Genomic DNA, 19,970 nt, shown 5'->3' on the forward strand with positions numbered 1-19,970 from the left:
AGTCTGTGAAGGCTTCTTTTGGTAATCAAGCTTTATTCTTGAATAAGTTTGTGTTCAGGGAATTTAGTCTTCCAATGAAAATGATGAAATTGGTTCGGACATGTCTGTGTGAGAGGTGCCACATTGGCAAACAGGAACTATGTTGCATCTGTTCCAGATGTTCTATTTTCATCCCTTGTGTACTTGTGAGTCTTCTGTGTGAACAATATTGTTGTATTTACATTGTGTTATTATTATTTTTGTGTAGACATCACTTCTATCCTTTTACCCCTTCGCTGCCAGGCCTTTTCCCCCTCAAGTGTCAGGCCTTTTTTTGGCTATTTGGGGCAGTTCGTGCTTAGGCCCTCATCACTTTTTGTTCACAAAAGCTACCCATGCCAAATTTGCGTCCTCTTTTTCCAACAGCCTATGGATTCTACAGGTACCCAGAGTTTGTGGGTTCCCCTGGAGGAGACCAAGAAATTAGCCAAAATACAGCTAAATTTTCATTAAAAAAAAATAATAAAAAAAAGGAAAAAAGGGCTGCAGAAGAAAGCTTGTGGTTTTGTTCCTGACAATTACATCAACAAAGAGTTTGTGGTGTTAAAATCACCATCTTCCCAGCTTTCAGGAACAAACAGGCTTGAATCAGAAATACACATTCTTCAACACAATTTTGGCATTTTACTGGTACATACCCACTTTTTACTATTTTTTGTGCTTTTAGCCTCCCTCCAGTTAGTGACAGAAATGGGTGTGAATCCAATGCTGGATCCCAGACAGCTAAACATTTCTGAAAAGTAGATGAAATTCTGAATTCAGCAAGTGGCCATTTGTGTAGATCTTACAATGTTTTCCTACAGAAAATAACAGCTGAAATAAAACAATATTGAAATTGAGGTGCAAAAACAGCCATTTCTCTTTACATTTTACTCTGTAACTTTTTTCTGCCTTGTCAGATTTTCAAAAGCAATATACTGTTACATTTGCTGGACTCTTCTTGTTGTGGGGATATATAGGGCTTGTAGGTTCATCTAGAACCCTAGGTACCCAGAGCCAATAAATGAGGTGCACCTTGCAAATGGTTTTCATTGTATACTGAGTATACAGCAATTTATTTGGTAAAATATAAAGAGTCAAAAATAGAATCAAAGAAACCTTTGTATTTCCAAAATGGGCACAATGCAAGGTTTTGAGAAGCAGTGGTTATTTGCACATCTCTGAATTCTGGTGTCCCCATAAATTTTCCCTCTAATTTTTTTCCACTGTGTGCGGCAGTGTGCGGTCTCTGTGCGCTGCAGCCAAGGATACGTGCGCCAAGAAATTTACCATTCACGCGGGCGCAGCGCATAACTAGCGAAGCTCTTTGGCATTAGCCTCTCCATACCACTAAAGCAAAAAAGGGATATCATTGCTCCATGCAATAGGGCATCAAGGCAGTTTTGTGACCTGGTTGCACACCCCAAGGACATGACCTGTTAAGTGCCACCTACACCCCAGTTAGAGAAAACAGAAATCAGGAGGTTGAACCATTATGAAACTTTAATGAATACTCTCAGAGTGCTGCAGAGGACCCCGCACATCAAATACAGCCAGTTGTACAATTGGTTAACATTTACAGTTTGATGAACACACTGCTGATGAATGCCATGATGCCCCTGCCAAGATACAGGCTGAGAAATGTTCCTACCCCACCCACACACGGACTGTAAGAGAAGCTGCATCAGAGTTTAGACAAGTCAGGTGCCAACGTTAGATGTGTGACATGTTTTTTTTTCTCGCCGGTCCTTGCCATTTTTCCAGTGCTGATAAACTCGGTCTAAATCAACTTTCCCATTTGAGAGGTAAGCCTTTGTCCTCATCAGCATATCTAGGTGACTCTCCTCTAGTCTGTTTCTTAATTTGGACTTGATTGAGTTCATGAGGCTGAATCCTCGTTCGCAGTCTGCACTTGAAGCCTGGAAAGTTGCACAGATATCAACAAGCTGAGATACAACACTATACTGTGCAGCATTCCGCAGAGTGAAATTCACCATGTCTTGAAAGGTCCTAAACAATCAGTTTTTTATATGCGCTGCCACCACATATTTATAATCTCTGTACTGCCGAACAACATCACCAGGGGTGTCACAATCACCCAGGACCAAGACCTTCTTATACTTCTCAACAAGTCTTTGTACATTCTCAGTCTCAAAATCAAACTGTGATTGTGTTGTTACTGTATGGAAATCAAAGCTTGTCCATTCCTTCAATTCATCTTCTGGGAACCTTCTTTCCATGTGCTCACAAAGAAGTTTAATGAAAGATAACATCGGCTCACTATCATACTCTCGGTCCTCTCTGCACAAAGCCATCAGATCTCTTACTGTGTCGCTCCAAAAGACAGTGTCGCCCAAGTACTGTTCCTTTATTTGGGTAATTTTTGCTCTTGCATACTGTACAGCTTTAACGGTGGTCAAAGAGCTTTTCTGAAACAACTTGCACAAAGATGCAAGTTCACCCAGAATGTCATTTAGTGCTGCAAAGGAAATATGGTAGTTTGAATCCGATAGTTTTTTGTAGCAATGTTTAGCAATTGGGTCATTCTCCTCAACTCTTTCATGATCAAAGTATTTGAGAGCAACCTCATAATTACGCAAGAGTGCACCAACAGCAAAATGCCTTGAAAGCCACCGCACCTCATTGAGTGGCTGAAAGGAGACCGCTTCACATTCAGTGACCAAAGCAATTTCGTCCAGCTTGGACTTTCTTAAAGGTGAGCGGGAGAACACAGTGTAGACAGTCCTCAGTAATGTTTCCATTTCCCTGATCATCGGCACTTTTTTCCAGGCATCATCAACTCCCAAATCTTCTCTGTGCGCAACACAGTGCTGCTCAACTAGATGAGGAATGGATTGTTTGAGGTGGGTAGCAACACCATTGTTCTTTTCTTGCATCACTGATGCACCATCTGATGTAAACATGACCATTTTCATAAGGTCCAGCTTATTGGCAGTGTAGAACTCTTTTACAGCTGTAGTGATAGCCTCCGCATTGCATGCACTCAGTTACAATTCCCCCAAACACTGTTTTCTGCTCTGTTGATGTTACAGATCGGAACTTGAAGTAGAGGCCTCAAGTTATCTGCTCAGCCACTCGCTATGACTAATCGGATTTATAAGGGTGAGCCATTTTTAGGCCTACTGGCTCGTTCTGGCAAGCGGACAAAAAAATGTGTTCTGTCCATTCAGACGGTAAATGAGCAATGAAGGTGCCTTTACGTCTTGTTGTTGTCTTGTCACATTTGCTGTGCATGATGCAGGGAGCGACGTTGCAAGAATGTTGCAACATGCGCGCTTGCCAAAGGGGACTGCGCAACGGGGGAAGGAAAGGTGCGCACGCGCCTTACAGGGAACATTGCCCGCGGCCTTTAAACGCTGTTTTCATTGACTTCAATCCAGATTCAAATATGAGCATTTTCTGCAATAGGAGAGCAAGACTATCCCCCTAAAAGGCTTATTTGAGCTGAGAAAGTGATAATGCATATAAACAACTATGAAGTACGACAATGATGGAAAAGTTGATAACAGCACATTTTCTACTGTTCTGAAGCATTTCCTAGCTCATTAACCATTAATTTTCAACATAAATATCACTTGCTCGCTTGTATGCTAAAGTACGCCAAATGATGTTTAAAACACTCCCCACGGCCTTTAAACGCTGTTTTCATTTACTTCAATCCAGATTCAAGTATGAGCATTTTCTGCAATAGGAGAGCACGGCTATCGCTCTAAAAGGCTTATTTGAGCTGAGAAAGTGATAATGCATATAAACAACTATGAAGTACGACAATGATGGAAAAGTTGATAACAGCACATTTTCTACTGTTCTGAAGCATTTCCTAGCTCATTAACCATTAATTTTCAACATAAATATCACTTGCTCGCTTGTATGCTAAAGTACACCAAATGATGTTTAAAACACACCCCGCGGCCTTTAAACGCTGTTTTCATTGACTTCAATCCAGATTCAAATATGAGCATTATCTGCCTTAGGGGAGCACGTATATCGCTCTAAAAGGCTTATTTAGGCTTAGAAAGTGATAACACATATAAACTACCACAAAGTACAGGAATAGTGGAACAAAGTGCGCGCTTGCCAAAGGGGCCTGCGCGATGGGGGAAGGAAAGGTGCGCGCGCGCCTTACAGGGAACATTGGTCCCCATACTAGCATGTGAATTACAGGGCATTTCTCAAACAGGCGTCTTTTTTATCCACTGCCTTACATTTGGAAGGAAAAAATGAGGAGAAAGACAAGGGGCAACAACACTTGTTTTGCTATTCTGTGTTCCCCCAAGTCTCCTGATGAAAATGGTACCTCACTTGTGAGGGTAGGCCTAATGCCCGCAATAGGAAATGCAACATGGACACATCACATTTTTACATTGAAATCGGATGTGTTTTTTTGGAAAGTGCCTAGCTGTGGATTTTAGCCTCTAGCTCAACCGGCACCTAGGGAAACCTACCAAACCTGTGCATTTTTTAAAACTAGACACCTAGGGGAATCCAAGATGGGGTGACTTGTGGGGCTCTCATCAGGTTCTGTTACCCAGAATCCTGTGCAAACCTCAAAATTTGGCAAACAAAAACACTTTTTCCTCACATTTCGGTGATAAAACTTCCTTCGACCCAGAATTTCACCCAAGTCTCCAGATAAAAATGGTACCTCACTTGTGGTGGGTAGCCCAGTGCCTGCGACAGGAAATGCCCCAAAACACAACATGGACACATCACATTTTCCCAAAGAAAACAGACCTGTTTTTTGCAAAGTGCCTAGCTGTGGATTTTGGCCTCTAGCTCGGCCGGCACCTGGGGAAACCTACCAAACCTGTGCATTTTTAAAAACTAGACACCTAGGGAAATCCAGGATGGGGTGACTTGTGGGGCTCTGACCATGTTCTATTACCCAGAATCCTTTGCAAACCTCAAACGTTGGCAAAAAAACGCCTTTTCCTCACATTTCGGTGATGGAAAGTTCAGGAATCTGAGGGGAGCCACAAACTTCCTTCTACCCAGCATACCCCCAAGTCTCCCGATAGAAATGGTACCTCACATGTGTGGGTATGCCTAGTGCCCGCAACAGGAAATGCCCCAAAACACAATGTGGAAACATTACAATTTCCCAAAGAAAACTGATCTGTTTTTTTGCAAAGTGCCTAGCTGTGGATTTTGGCCTCTAGCTCAGCTGGCACGTAGGCAAACCTACCAAGCCTGTGCATTTTAAAAAACTAGACACCTAGGGGAATCCAGGGTGGGGTGACTTGTGGGGTTCTCACCAGGTTCTATTACCAAGAATCCTTTGCAAACCTCAACATTTGGCCAAAACAACACTTTTTCCTCACAGTTCGGTGCTGCAAAGTTTTCGAATCTGAGGGGAGCCAAAACTTCCTTCTACCCAGCATTCCCCCAAGTCTCCCGATAAAAATGGTACCTCGCTTGTGTGGGTAGGCCTAGTGCCCGCAACAGGATATGCCCCAAAACACAATGTGGAAACATTACATTTTCCAAAAGAAAACTGACCTGTATTTTGCAAAGTGCCTAGCTGTGGATTTTGGCCTGTAGCTCAGCCCGTCACCTAGGGAAACCTAGCAAACCTATACATTTATGGAAACTAGACACCTAGGGGAATCCAGAATGGGGTGACTTGTGGTGCTCTCACCAGGCTCTATTACCCAGAATCTTTAGCAAACCTCACAATTTGGCAAAAAAAACACTTTTTCCTCACATTTTGGCGATGGAAAGTTCTGGAATCTAAGAGGAGCCACAAATTTCCTTCTACCCAGCGTTCCCCCAAGTCTCCCGATAAAAATGGTACTTCACTTGTGTGGGTAGGCCTAGTGCCCGCAACAGGATATGCCCCAAAACACAACGTGGACACATCACATTCTCCCAAGGAAAACTGACCTGTTTTTTGCAATGTGTCTAGCTGTGGATTTTGGCTTCCAGGTCAGCCGGCACCTAGGGAAACCTAGCAAACCAATACATTTATGGAAAGTACAAACCTAGGGGAATCCAGAATGGGGTGATTTATGGGGCTCTCACCAGGTTCTATTACCCAGAATCCTTTGCAAACCTCAGAATTTTACAAAATAAAACACTTTTTCCTCACATTTCGGTGATGGAGAGTTCTGGAATCTAAGAGGAGCTACAAATTTCCTTCCACCTAATCTCCCGATAAAAATTGTACCTCATTTGTATGGGTAGGCCTAGTGCTCGTGACAGGAAATGCCCCAAAACACAACGTGGACACATCACATTTTCCCAAGGAAAACTGACCTATTTTTGTGCAAGTGCCTAGCTGTGGATTTTGGTTTCTAGCTCAGCTGGCACCTAGGGAAACCTACCAAACCTATGCATTTAAAAAAAGCTAGACACCTAGGGGAATCCAGGATGGGGTGACTTGTGGGGTCTCATCAGGTTCTGTTACCCAGAATCCTGTGCAAACCTCAAAATTTGGCAAACAAAAACACTTTTTCCTCACATTTCGGTGATAAAACTTCCTTCGACCCAGAATTTCACCCAAGTCTCCAGATAAAAATGGTACCTCACTTGTGGTGGGTAGCCCAGTGCCTGCGACAGGAAATGCCCCAAAACACAACATGGACACATCACATTTTCCCAAAGAAAACAGACCTGTTTTTTGCAAAGTGCCTAGCTGTGGATTTTGGCCTCTAGCTCGGCCGGCACCTGGGGAAACCTACCAAACCTGTGCATTTTTAAAAACTAGACACCTAGGGAAATCCAGGATGGGGTGACTTGTGGGGCTCTGACCATGTTCTATTACCCAGAATCCTTTGCAAACCTCAAACGTTGGCAAAAAAACGCCTTTTCCTCACATTTCGGTGATGGAAAGTTCAGGAATCTGAGGGGAGCCACAAACTTCCTTCTACCCAGCATACCCCCAAGTCTCCCGATAGAAATGGTACCTCACATGTGTGGGTATGCCTAGTGCCCGCAACAGGAAATGCCCCAAAACACAATGTGGAAACATTACAATTTCCCAAAGAAAACTGATCTGTTTTTTTGCAAAGTGCCTAGCTGTGGATTTTGGCCTCTAGCTCAGCTGGCACGTAGGCAAACCTACCAAGCCTGTGCATTTTAAAAAACTAGACACCTAGGGGAATCCAGGGTGGGGTGACTTGTGGGGTTCTCACCAGGTTCTATTACCAAGAATCCTTTGCAAACCTCAACATTTGGCCAAAACAACACTTTTTCCTCACAGTTCGGTGCTGCAAAGTTTTCGAATCTGAGGGGAGCCAAAACTTCCTTCTACCCAGCATTCCCCCAAGTCTCCCGATAAAAATGGTACCTCGCTTGTGTGGGTAGGCCTAGTGCCCGCAACAGGATATGCCCCAAAACACAATGTGGAAACATTACATTTTCCCAAAGAAAACTGACCTGTATTTTGCAAAGTGTCTAGCTGTGGATTTTGGCCTGTAGCTCAGCCCGTCACCTAGGGAAACCTAGCAAACCTATACATTTATGGAAACTAGACACCTAGGGGAATCCAGAATGGGGTGACTTGTGGTGCTCTCACCAGGCTCTATTACCCAGAATCTTTAGCAAACCTCACAATTTGGCAAAAAAAACACTTTTTCCTCACATTTTGGCGATGGAAAGTTCTGGAATCTAAGAGGAGCCACAAATTTCCTTCTACCCAGCGTTCCCCCAAGTCTCCCGATAAAAATGGTACTTCACTTGTGTGGGTAGGCCTAGTGCCCGCAACAGGATATGCCCCAAAACACAACGTGGACACATCACATTCTCCCAAGGAAAACTGACTTGTTTTTTGCAACGTGTCTAGCTGTGGATTTTGGCTTCCAGGTCAGCCGGCACCTAGGGAAACCTAGCAAACCAATACATTTATGGAAAGTACAAACCTAGGGGAATCCAGAATGGGGTGATTTATGGGGCTCTCACCAGGTTCTATTACCCAGAATCCTTTGCAAACCTCAGAATTTTACAAAATAAAACACTTTTTCCTCACATTTCGGTGATGGAGAGTTCTGGAATCTAAGAGGAGCTACAAATTTCCTTCCACCTAATCTCCCGATAAAAATTGTACCTCATTTGTATGGGTAGGCCTAGTGCTCGTGACAGGAAATGCCCCAAAACACAACGTGGACACATCACATTTTCCCAAGGAAAACTGACCTATTTTTGTGCAAGTGCCTAGCTGTGGATTTTGGTTTCTAGCTCAGCTGGCACCTAGGGAAACCTACCAAACCTATGCATTTAAAAAAAGCTAGACACCTAGGGGAATCCAGGATGGGGTGACCTGTGGGGCTGTCAACGGGTTTTATTACCCAGAATCCTTTGCAAATCTCAAAATTTGGCCAAAAAACACTTTTTCCTCACAGTTCGGTGCTGCAAAGTTTTGGAATCCGAGGGGAGTCACAAACTTCCTTCTACCCAGCGTTCCCCCAAGTCTCCCGATAAAAATGGTACCTCACTTGTGTGGGTGGGCCTAGTGCCCGCAACAGGAAATGCCCCAAAACACAATGTGAAAACATGACATTTTCCCAAAGAAAACTGACCTGTATTTTGCAAAGTGCCTAGCTGTCCAGATTCAAGTATGAGCATTTTCTGCAATAGGAGAGCACGGCTATCGCTCTAAAAGGCTTATTTGAGCTGAGAAAGTGATAATGCATATAAACAACTATGAAGTACGACAATGATGGAAAAGTTGATAACAGCACATTTTCTACTGTTCTGATGCATTTCCTAGCTCATTAACCATTAATTTTCAACATAAATATCACTTGCTCGCTTGTATGCTAAAGTACGCCAATAGATGTTTAAAACACACCCCGCGGCCTTTAAACAATGTTTTCATTGACTTCAATCCAGATTCAAATATGAGCATTTTCTGCAATAAGAGAGCACGACTATCGCTCTAAAAGGCTTATTTGAGCTGAGAAAGTGATAATGCATATAAACAACTATGAAGTACGACAATGATGGAAAAGTTGATAACAGCACATTTTCTACTGTTCTGAAGCATTTCCTAGCTCATTAACCATTCATTTTCAACATAAATATCACTTGCTCGCTTGTATGCTAAAGTACGGCAAATGATGTTTAAAACACTCCCCGCGGCCTTTAAACGCTGTTTTCATTGACTTCAATCCAGATTTTAATATGAGCATTATCTGCCTTAGGGGAGCACGTATATCGCTCTAAAAGGCTTATTTAGGCTTAGAAAGTGATAACGCATATAAACTACCACAAAGTACAGGAATAGTGGAACAACGTGCGCGCTTGCCAAAGGGGCCTGCGCGATGGGGGAAGGAAAGGTGCGCGCGCGCTCACGCACACGCCTTACAGGGAACATTGGTCCCCATACTAGCATGTGAATTACAGGGCATTTCTCAAACAGGCGTCTTTTTTATCCACTGTCTTACATTTGGAAGGAAAAAATGAGGAGAAAGACAAGGGGCAACAACACTTGTTTTGCTATTCTGTGTTCCCCCAAGTCTCCTGATGAAAATGGTACCTCACTTGTGAGGGTAGGCCTAATGCCCGCGATAGGAAATGCAACATGGACACATCACATTTTTACATTGAAATCGGATGTGTTTTTTTGGAAAGTGCCTAGCTGTGGATTTTAGCCTCTAGCTCAACCGGCACCTAGGGAAACCTACCAAACCTGTGCATTTTTTAAAACTAGACACCTAGGGGAATCCAAGATGGGGTGACTTGTGGGGCTCTCATCAGGTTCTGTTACCCAGAATCCTGTGCAAACCTCAAAATTTGGCAAACAAAAACACTTTTTCCTCACATTTCGGTGATAAAACTTCCTTCGACCCAGCATTTCCCCCAAGTCTCCCGATAAAAATGGTACCTCACTTGTGTGGGTAGCCCAGTGCCTGCGACAGGAAATGCCCCAAAACACAACATGGACACATCACATTTTCCCAAAGAAAACAGACCTGTTTTTTGCAAAGTGCCTAGCTGTGGATTTTGGCCTCTAGCTCGTCCGGCACCTGGGGAAACCTACCAAACCTGTGCATTTTTAAAAACTAGACACCTAGGGAAATCCAGGATGGGGTGACATGTGGGGCTCTGACTATGTTCTATTACCCAGAATCCTTTGCAAACCTCAAACGTTGGCAAAAAAAACGCCTTTTCCTCACATTTGGGTGATGGAAAGTTCAGGAATCTGAGGGGAGCCACAAACTTCCTTCTACCCAGCATACCCCCAAGTCTCCCGATAGAAATGGTACCTCACATGTGTGGGTATGCCTAGTGCCCGCAACAGGAAATGCCCCAAAACACAATGTGGAAACATTACAATTTCCCAAAGAAAACTGATCTGTTTTTTTGCAAAGTGCCTAGCTGTGGATTTTGGCCTCTAGCTCAGCTGGCTCGTAGGCAAACCTACCAAGCCTGTGCATTTTAAAAAACTAGACACCTAGGGGAATCCAGGGTGGGGTGACTTGTGTTGTTCTCACCAGGTTCTATTACCAAGAATCCTTTGCAAACCTCAACATTTGGCCAAAACAACACTTTTTCCTCACAGTTCGGTGCTGCAAAGTTTTCGAATCTGAGGGGAGCCACAAACTTCCTTCTACCCAGCATTCCCCCAAGTCTCCCGATAAAAATGGTACCTCGCTTGTGTGGGTAGGCGTAGTGCCCGCAACAGTATATGCCCCAAAACACAATGTGGAAACATTACATTTTCCCAAAGAAAACTGACCTGTATTTTGCAAAGTGCCTAGCTGTGGATTTTGGCCTGTAGCTCAGCCCGTCACCTAGGGAAACCTAGCAAACCTATACATTTATGGAAACTAGACACCTAGGGGAATCCAGAATGGGGTGACTTGTGGTGCTCTCACCAGGCTCTATTACCCAGAATCTTTAGCAAACCTCACAATTTGGCAAAAAAAACACTTTTTCCTCACATTTTGGCGATGGAAAGTTCTGGAATCTAAGAGGAGCCACAAATTTCCTTCTACCCAGCGTTCCCCCAAGTCTCCCGATAAAAATGGTACCTCACTTGTGTGGGTAGGCCTAGTGCCCGCAACAGGATATGCCCCAAAACACAACGTGGACACATCACATTCTCCCAAGGAAAACTGACCTGTTTTTTGCAAAGTGTCTCGCTGTGGATTTTGGTTTCCAGGTCAGCCGGCACCTAGGGAAACCTAGCAAGCCAATACATTTATGGAAAGTACAAACCTAGTGGAATCCAGAATGGGGTGATTTATGGGGCTCTCACCAGGTTCTATTACCCAGAATCCTTTGCAAACCTCAGAATTTTACAAAATAAAACACTTTTTCCTCACATTTCGGTGATGGAGAGTTCTGGAATCTAAGAGGAGCTACAAATTTCCTTCCACCTAATCTCCCGATAAAAATTGTCCCTCATTTGTATGGGTAGGCCTAGTGCTCGTGACAGGAAATGCCCCAAAACACAACGTGGACACATCACATTTTCCCAAGGAAAACTGACCTGTTTTTGTGCAAGTGCCTAGCTGTGGATTTTGGTTTCTAGCTCAGCTGGCACCTAGGGAAACCTACCAAACCTGTGCATTTTAAAAAAACTAGACACCTAGGGGAATCCAGGATGGGGTGACCTGTGGGGCTGTCAACAGGTTTTATTACCCAGAATCTTTAGCAAACCTCAAAATTTGGCAAACAAAAACACTTTTTCCTCACATTTCGGTGATAAAACTTCCTTCGACCCAGAATTTCACCCAAGTCTCCCGATAAAAATGGTACCTCACTTGTGGTGGGTAGCCCAGTGCCTGCGACAGGAAATGCCCCAAAACACAACATGGACACATCACATTTTCCCAAAGAAAACAGACCTGTTTTTTGCAAAGTGCCTAGCTGTGGATTTTGGCCTCTAGCTCGGCCGGCACCTGGGGAAACCTACCAAACCTGTGCATTTTTAAAAACTAGACACCTAGGGAAATCCAGGATGGGGTGACTTGTGGGGCTCTGACCATGTTCTATTACCCAGAATCCTTTGCAAACCTCAAACGTTGGCAAAAAAACGCCTTTTCCTCACATTTCGGTGATGGAAAGTTCAGGAATCTGAGGGGAGCCACAAACTTCCTTCTACCCAGCATACCCCCAAGTCTCCCGATAGAAATGGTACCTCACATGTGTGGGTATGCCTAGTGCCCGCAACAGGAAATGCCCCAAAACACAATGTGGAAACATTACAATTTCCCAAAGAAAACTGATCTGTTTTTTTGCAAAGTGCCTAGCTGTGGATTTTGGCCTCTAGCTCAGCTGGCACGTAGGCAAACCTACCAAGCCTGTGCATTTTAAAAAACTAGACACCTAGGGGAATCCAGGGTGGGGTGACTTGTGGGGTTCTCACCAGGTTCTATTACCAAGAATCCTTTGCAAACCTCAACATTTGGCCAAAACAACACTTTTTCCTCACAGTTCGGTGCTGCAAAGTTTTCGAATCTGAGGGGAGCCAAAACTTCCTTCTACCCAGCATTCCCCCAAGTCTCCCGATAAAAATGGTACCTCGCTTGTGTGGGTAGGCCTAGTGCCCGCAACAGGATATGCCCCAAAACACAATGTGGAAACATTACATTTTCCCAAAGAAAACTGACCTGTATTTTGCAAAGTGCCTAGCTGTGGATTTTGGCCTGTAGCTCAGCCCGTCACCTAGGGAAACCTAGCAAACCTATACATTTATGGAAACTAGACACCTAGGGGAATCCAGAATGGGGTGACTTGTGGTGCTCTCACCAGGCTCTATTACCCAGAATCTTTAGCAAACCTCACAATTTGGCAAAAAAAACACTTTTTCCTCACATTTTGGCGATGGAAAGTTCTGGAATCTAAGAGGAGCCACAAATTTCCTTCTACCCAGCGTTCCCCCAAGTCTCCCGATAAAAATGGTACTTCACTTGTGTGGGTAGGCCTAGTGCCCGCAACAGGATATGCCCCAAAACACAACGTGGACACATCACATTCTCCCAAGGAAAACTGACCTGTTTTTTGCAACGTGTCTAGCTGTGGATTTTGGCTTCCAGGTCAGCCGGCACCTAGGGAAACCTAGCAAACCAATACATTTATGGAAAGTACAAACCTAGGGGAATCCAGAATGGGGTGATTTATGGGGCTCTCACCAGGTTCTATTACCCAGAATCCTTTGCAAACCTCAGAATTTTACAAAATAAAACACTTTTTCCTCACATTTCGGTGATGGAGAGTTCTGGAATCTAAGAGGAGCTACAAATTTCCTTCCACCTAATCTCCCGATAAAAATTGTACCTCATTTGTATGGGTAGGCCTAGTGCTCGTGACAGGAAATGCCCCAAAACACAACGTGGACACATCACATTTTCCCAAGGAAAACTGACCTATTTTTGTGCAAGTGCCTAGCTGTGGATTTTGGTTTCTAGCTCAGCTGGCACCTAGGGAAACCTACCAAACCTATGCATTTAAAAAAAGCTAGACACCTAGGGGAATCCAGGATGGGGTGACCTGTGGGGCTGTCAACGGGTTTTATTACCCAGAATCCTTTGCAAATCTCAAAATTTGGCCAAAAAACACTTTTTCCTCACAGTTCGGTGCTGCAAAGTTTTGGAATCCGAGGGGAGTCACAAACTTCCTTCTACCCAGCGTTCCCCCAAGTCTCCCGATAAAAATGGTACCTCACTTGTGTGGGTGGGCCTAGTGCCCGCAACAGGAAATGCCCCAAAACACAATGTGAAAACATGACATTTTCCCAAAGAAAACTGACCTGTATTTTGCAAAGTGCCTAGCTGTCCAGATTCAAGTATGAGCATTTTCTGCAATAGGAGAGCACGGCTATCGCTCTAAAAGGCTTATTTGAGCTGAGAAAGTGATAATGCATATAAACAACTATGAAGTACGACAATGATGGAAAAGTTGATAACAGCACATTTTCTACTGTTCTGATGCATTTCCTAGCTCATTAACCATTAATTTTCAACATAAATATCACTTGCTCGCTTGTATGCTAAAGTACGCCAATAGATGTTTAAAACACACCCCGCGGCCTTTAAACAATGTTTTCATTGACTTCAATCCAGATTCAAATATGAGCATTTTCTGCAATAAGAGAGCACGACTATCGCTCTAAAAGGCTTATTTGAGCTGAGAAAGTGATAATGCATATAAACAACTATGAAGTACGACAATGATGGAAAAGTTGATAACAGCACATTTTCTACTGTTCTGAAGCATTTCCTAGCTCATTAACCATTCATTTTCAACATAAATATCACTTGCTCGCTTGTATGCTAAAGTACGGCAAATGATGTTTAAAACACTCCCCGCGGCCTTTAAACGCTGTTTTCATTGACTTCAATCCAGATTTTAATATGAGCATTATCTGCCTTAGGGGAGCACGTATATCGCTCTAAAAGGCTTATTTAGGCTTAGAAAGTGATAACGCATATAAACTACCACAAAGTACAGGAATAGTGGAACAACGTGCGCGCTTGCCAAAGGGGCCTGCGCGATGGGGGAAGGAAAGGTGCGCGCGCGCTCACGCACACGCCTTACAGGGAACATTGGTCCCCATACTAGCATGTGAATTACAGGGCATTTCTCAAACAGGCGTCTTTTTTATCCACTGTCTTACATTTGGAAGGAAAAAATGAGGAGAAAGACAAGGGGCAACAACACTTGTTTTGCTATTCTGTGTTCCCCCAAGTCTCCTGATGAAAATGGTACCTCACTTGTGAGGGTAGGCCTAATGCCCGCGATAGGAAATGCAACATGGACACATCACATTTTTACATTGAAATCGGATGTGTTTTTTTGGAAAGTGCCTAGCTGTGGATTTTAGCCTCTAGCTCAACCGGCACCTAGGGAAACCTACCAAACCTGTGCATTTTTTAAAACTAGACACCTAGGGGAATCCAAGATGGGGTGACTTGTGGGGCTCTCATCAGGTTCTGTTACCCAGAATCCTGTGCAAACCTCAAAATTTGGCAAACAAAAACACTTTTTCCTCACATTTCGGTGATAAAACTTCCTTCGACCCAGCATTTCCCCCAAGTCTCCCGATAAAAATGGTACCTCACTTGTGTGGGTAGCCCAGTGCCTGCGACAGGAAATGCCCCAAAACACAACATGGACACATCACATTTTCCCAAAGAAAACAGACCTGTTTTTTGCAAAGTGCCTAGCTGTGGATTTTGGCCTCTAGCTCGTCCGGCACCTGGGGAAACCTACCAAACCTGTGCATTTTTAAAAACTAGACACCTAGGGAAATCCAGGATGGGGTGACATGTGGGGCTCTGACTATGTTCTATTACCCAGAATCCTTTGCAAACCTCAAACGTTGGCAAAAAAAACGCCTTTTCCTCACATTTGGGTGATGGAAAGTTCAGGAATCTGAGGGGAGCCACAAACTTCCTTCTACCCAGCATACCCCCAAGTCTCCCGATAGAAATGGTACCTCACATGTGTGGGTATGCCTAGTGCCCGCAACAGGAAATGCCCCAAAACACAATGTGGAAACATTACAATTTCCCAAAGAAAACTGATCTGTTTTTTTGCAAAGTGCCTAGCTGTGGATTTTGGCCTCTAGCTCAGCTGGCTCGTAGGCAAACCTACCAAGCCTGTGCATTTTAAAAAACTAGACACCTAGGGGAATCCAGGGTGGGGTGACTTGTGTTGTTCTCACCAGGTTCTATTACCAAGAATCCTTTGCAAACCTCAACATTTGGCCAAAACAACACTTTTTCCTCACAGTTCGGTGCTGCAAAGTTTTCGAATCTGAGGGGAGCCACAAACTTCCTTCTACCCAGCATTCCCCCAAGTCTCCCGATAAAAATGGTACCTCGCTTGTGTGGGTAGGCGTAGTGCCCGCAACAGTATATGCCCCAAAACACAATGTGGAAACATTACATTTTCCCAAAGAAAACTGACCTGTATTTTGCAAAGTGCCTAGCTGTGGATTTTGGCCTGTAGCTCAGCCCGTCACCTAGGGAAACCTAGCAAACCTATACATTTATGGAAACTAGACACCTAGGGGAATCCAGAATGGGGTGACTTGTGGTGCTCTCACCAGGCTCTATTACCCAGAATCTTTAGCAAACCTCACAATTTGGCAAAAAAAACACTTTTTCCTCACATTTTGGCGATGGAAAGTTCTGGAATCTAAGAGGAGCCACAAATTTCCTTCTACCCAGCGTTCCCCCAAGTCTCCCGATAAAAATGGTACCTCACTTGTGTGGGTAGGCCTAGTGCCCGCAACAGGATATGCCCCAAAACACAACGTGGACACATCACATTCTCCCAAGGAAAACTGACCTGTTTTTTGCAAAGTGTCTCGCTGTGGATTTTGGTTTCCAGGTCAGCCGGCACCTAGGGAAACCTAGCAAGCCAATACATTTATGGAAAGTACAAACCTAGTGGAATCCAGAATGGGGTGATTTATGGGGCTCTCATCAGGTTCTATTACCCAGAATCCTTTGCAAACCTCAGAATTTTACAAAATAAAACACTTTTTCCTCACATTTCGGTGATGGAGAGTTCTGGAATCTAAGAGGAGCTACAAATTTCCTTCCACCTAATCTCCCGATAAAAATTGTCCCTCATTTGTATGGGTAGGCCTAGTGCTCGTGACAGGAAATGCCCCAAAACACAACGTGGACACATCACATTTTCCCAAGGAAAACTGACCTGTTTTTGTGCAAGTGCCTAGCTGTGGATTTTGGTTTCTAGCTCAGCTGGCACCTAGGGAAACCTACCAAACCTGTGCATTTTAAAAAAACTAGACACCTAGGGGAATCCAGGATGGGGTGACCTGTGGGGCTGTCAACAGGTTTTATTACCCAGAATCCTTTGCAAATCTCAAAATTTGGCCAAAAAACACTTTTTCCTCACAGTTCGGTGCTGCAAAGTTTTGGAATCCGAGGGGAGTCACAAACTTCCTTCTACCCAGCGTTCCCCCAAGTCTCCCGATAAAAATGGTACCTCACTTGTGTGGGTAGGCCTAGTGCCCGCAACAGGAAATGCCCCAAAACACAATGTGAAAACATTACATTTTCCCAAAGAAAACTGACCTGTATTTTGCAAAGTGCCTAGCTGTGGATTTTGGCCTGTAGCTCAGCCCGTCACCTAGGGAAACCTAGCAAACCTATACATTTATGGAAACTAGACACCTAGGGTAATCCAGAATGGGGTGACTTGTGGTGCTCTCACCAGGTTCTAGTACCCAGAATCTTTAGCAAACCTCACAATTTGGCAAAAAAAACACTTTTTCCTCACATTTTGGTGATGGAAAGTTCTGGAATCTAAGAGGAGCCACAAATTTCCTTCCACCCAGCATTCCCCCAAGTCTACCGATAAAAATGGTACCTCATTTGTGTGGGCAGGCCTAGTGCCTGCGACAGGAAATGTACCAAAACACAACGTGAACACATCACATTTTCCCAAGGAAAACTGACCTGTTTTTGTTTTGCAAAGTGCCTAGCTGTAGATTTTGGCTTCTAGCTCAGCTGGCACCAAGGGAAACCTAGCAAACCTATACATTTATGGAAAATAGACACCTAGGGGAATCCAGAATGGGGTGACTTGTGGGGCTCTCACCAGGTTCTATTACCCAGAATCCTTGTGCAAACCTCAACATTTAACGAAAGAAAACACGTTTTCCTCACATTTCGGTGATGGAGAATTCTTGAATCTAAGAGGAGCCACAAATTTCCTTCCACCCAGCATTCCCCTAAGTCTCCTGATAAAAATAGTACCTCATTTGTGTGGGTAGGCCTAGTGCCTGCGACAGGAAATGCCCTAAAACACAACGTGGACACATCACATTTTCCCAAGGAAAACTGGCCTGTTTTTCGCACAGTGCCTAGCTGTGGATTTTGGCTTCTAGCTCAGCCGGCACCTAGGGAAACTTAGCAAACCTATACGTTTATGGAAAGTAGACACCTAGGGGAATCCACAATGGGGTGACTTGTGGGGCTCTCATCAGGTTCTATTACCCAGAATCCTTGTGCAAACTTGAACATTTGGCCCAAAAAAACACTTTTTCTTCACATTTCGGTGATGGAGAGTTCTGGAATCTAGGAGGAGCCACAAATTTCGTTCCACCCAGCATTCCCTTAAGTCTCCCGATAAAAATGGTACCTCATTTGTGTGGGTAGGCCTAGTGCCCACGACAGGAAATGCCCCAAAACACAACATGGACACATCACATTTCCCCAAGGAAAACTGACCTGTTTTTTGCAAAGTGCCTAGCTGCAGATTTTGCCTTCTAGCTCCGCTGGCACCTAGGGAAACTTAGCAGACCTTTACATTATGGAAAGTAGACACCTAGGGGAATCCAGAATGGGATGACTTGTGGGGCTCTCACCAGGTTGTGTTACCCAGAATCCTTGTGCAAACCTCAACATTTAACAAAACAAAACACGTTTTCCTCACATTTCGGTGATGGAGAGTTCAGGAATCTAGGAGGAGCCACAAATTTCCTTCCACCCAGTCTCCCGATAAAAACGGTACCTCATTTGTATGGGTAGGGCTAGTGCCCGCGACAGGAAATGCCCCAAAACACAATGTGAACAGATCACATTTTCCCAAGGAAAACTGACCTGTTTTTTGCAAGTGCCTAGCTGTGGATTTTGGTTTCTGGCTCAGCTGACACCTAGGGAAACCTACCAAACCTATACATTTATGGAAATTAGACAGCTAGGGGAATCCAGAATGGGGTGACTTGTGGGGGTTTCACCAGGTTCTATTACCCAGAATCCTTTGCAAACCTCAAAATGTGGTTAAAAAAAACACTTTTTCCTCACATTTCGGTGATGGAAAGTTCTGGAATCTGAGATGAGCCACAAACTTCCTTCTACCCTGCGTTCCCCTAGGTCTCCCGATACAAATGGTACCTCACTTGTGTGGGTAGGCCTAGTGCCAGCCACAGGAAATGCCCCAAAACACAACGTGGACACATCAAAATTATCTTTGACAAAACAACCTGTTTTTGCAGGAGGGGGGCACCTGCGGTTTTGGTCCCAGGTCCATCGGTCATCTAGGGAAATCTACCAAACCCAGACATTTTTAAAAAATAGATACCCGGAGGAGTCTAGGGTGGTGTGGCTTGTGTGGAAACCCCAACATTTTCTCACCCAAACTCCTCTGCAAACCTCAAATATAGCTAAAAAAAATCACATTTGTCACACTTTTCTTTGTAGGTTCACTGTGCCGGTACAAATTTCCTACCACCCAATGTTCCCCTCAGTCTGCCGGTAAAAATGATACCTCACTTGTGTGGGTGGCCCAGGTGCCTGCAACAGGAAAATGCCAAAAACATGTAGAGATTGAGGGGATAGCACAGCGAGTTGATAAGCACAATTTTTTTTAAATACTTTTTTAGGCTGATTCTGCTTTGGGGACCCACACAGGTGAGGTATCATTTTACTTGGGAGACTAAGAGGAACCCTGGGTGGTAGGAAATGTGTGCCGGCGTGGTGATCCTACAAAGAAAACGGAGGAAAATATTTTTTTGTAAGCAAATTTTGAGGTTTGCAGGGAGTATGGGTAAACAAATGTTAGGGGAGCCACGGAAGCCACACCTCCCTGGACTCCTCCGGGTGTCTAGTTTAAAAAAAAAATCTGGGTTTGGTAGGTTTCCCTAGATGACCGCTGCACCCGGGACCAAAAACGCAGGTGCCCTCTCCCCCCCCGGAAAAACAGGTAGTTTTGTAATAGATCATTTTGATGTGTCCACGTCCTTCTGTGATGCTCCAAACACTAAAATTGTGAAAATAAATGCACTTAGGTTATGTTAAAAAGACCCCTCACCAACCAACCAAGTTGGTAGCATGCTTCATCATCGGGGTCCCACCCGAGACACCTAGAATGTCACAGGTGTGCTTCAACGCTTGATTGCAGCGGAGCAGATTTTTTTAATTTTTAACATACGTTGGATTTGCCACAAGAGTGAGTGATGGTTCAGTAGAGCAAATTTTATTAACAAGGGATTTCACAAAAATGAA

At 44.2% G+C, this 19,970-nt stretch overlaps 1 protein-coding gene across 3 annotated transcripts in view; it reads left to right on the top strand.

Moving 5' to 3' along the window:
* The window catches only part of TEX55 (testis expressed 55), a 404,270-nt gene that overhangs the window by 265,211 nt on the left and 119,089 nt on the right, over positions 1-19,970 (top strand). The window lies entirely within an intron of this gene.

The sequence above is a fragment of the Pleurodeles waltl genome, chromosome 8 (genome assembly GCF_031143425.1).
Source record: "Pleurodeles waltl isolate 20211129_DDA chromosome 8, aPleWal1.hap1.20221129, whole genome shotgun sequence".
NCBI lineage: Eukaryota > Metazoa > Chordata > Amphibia > Caudata > Salamandridae > Pleurodeles > Pleurodeles waltl.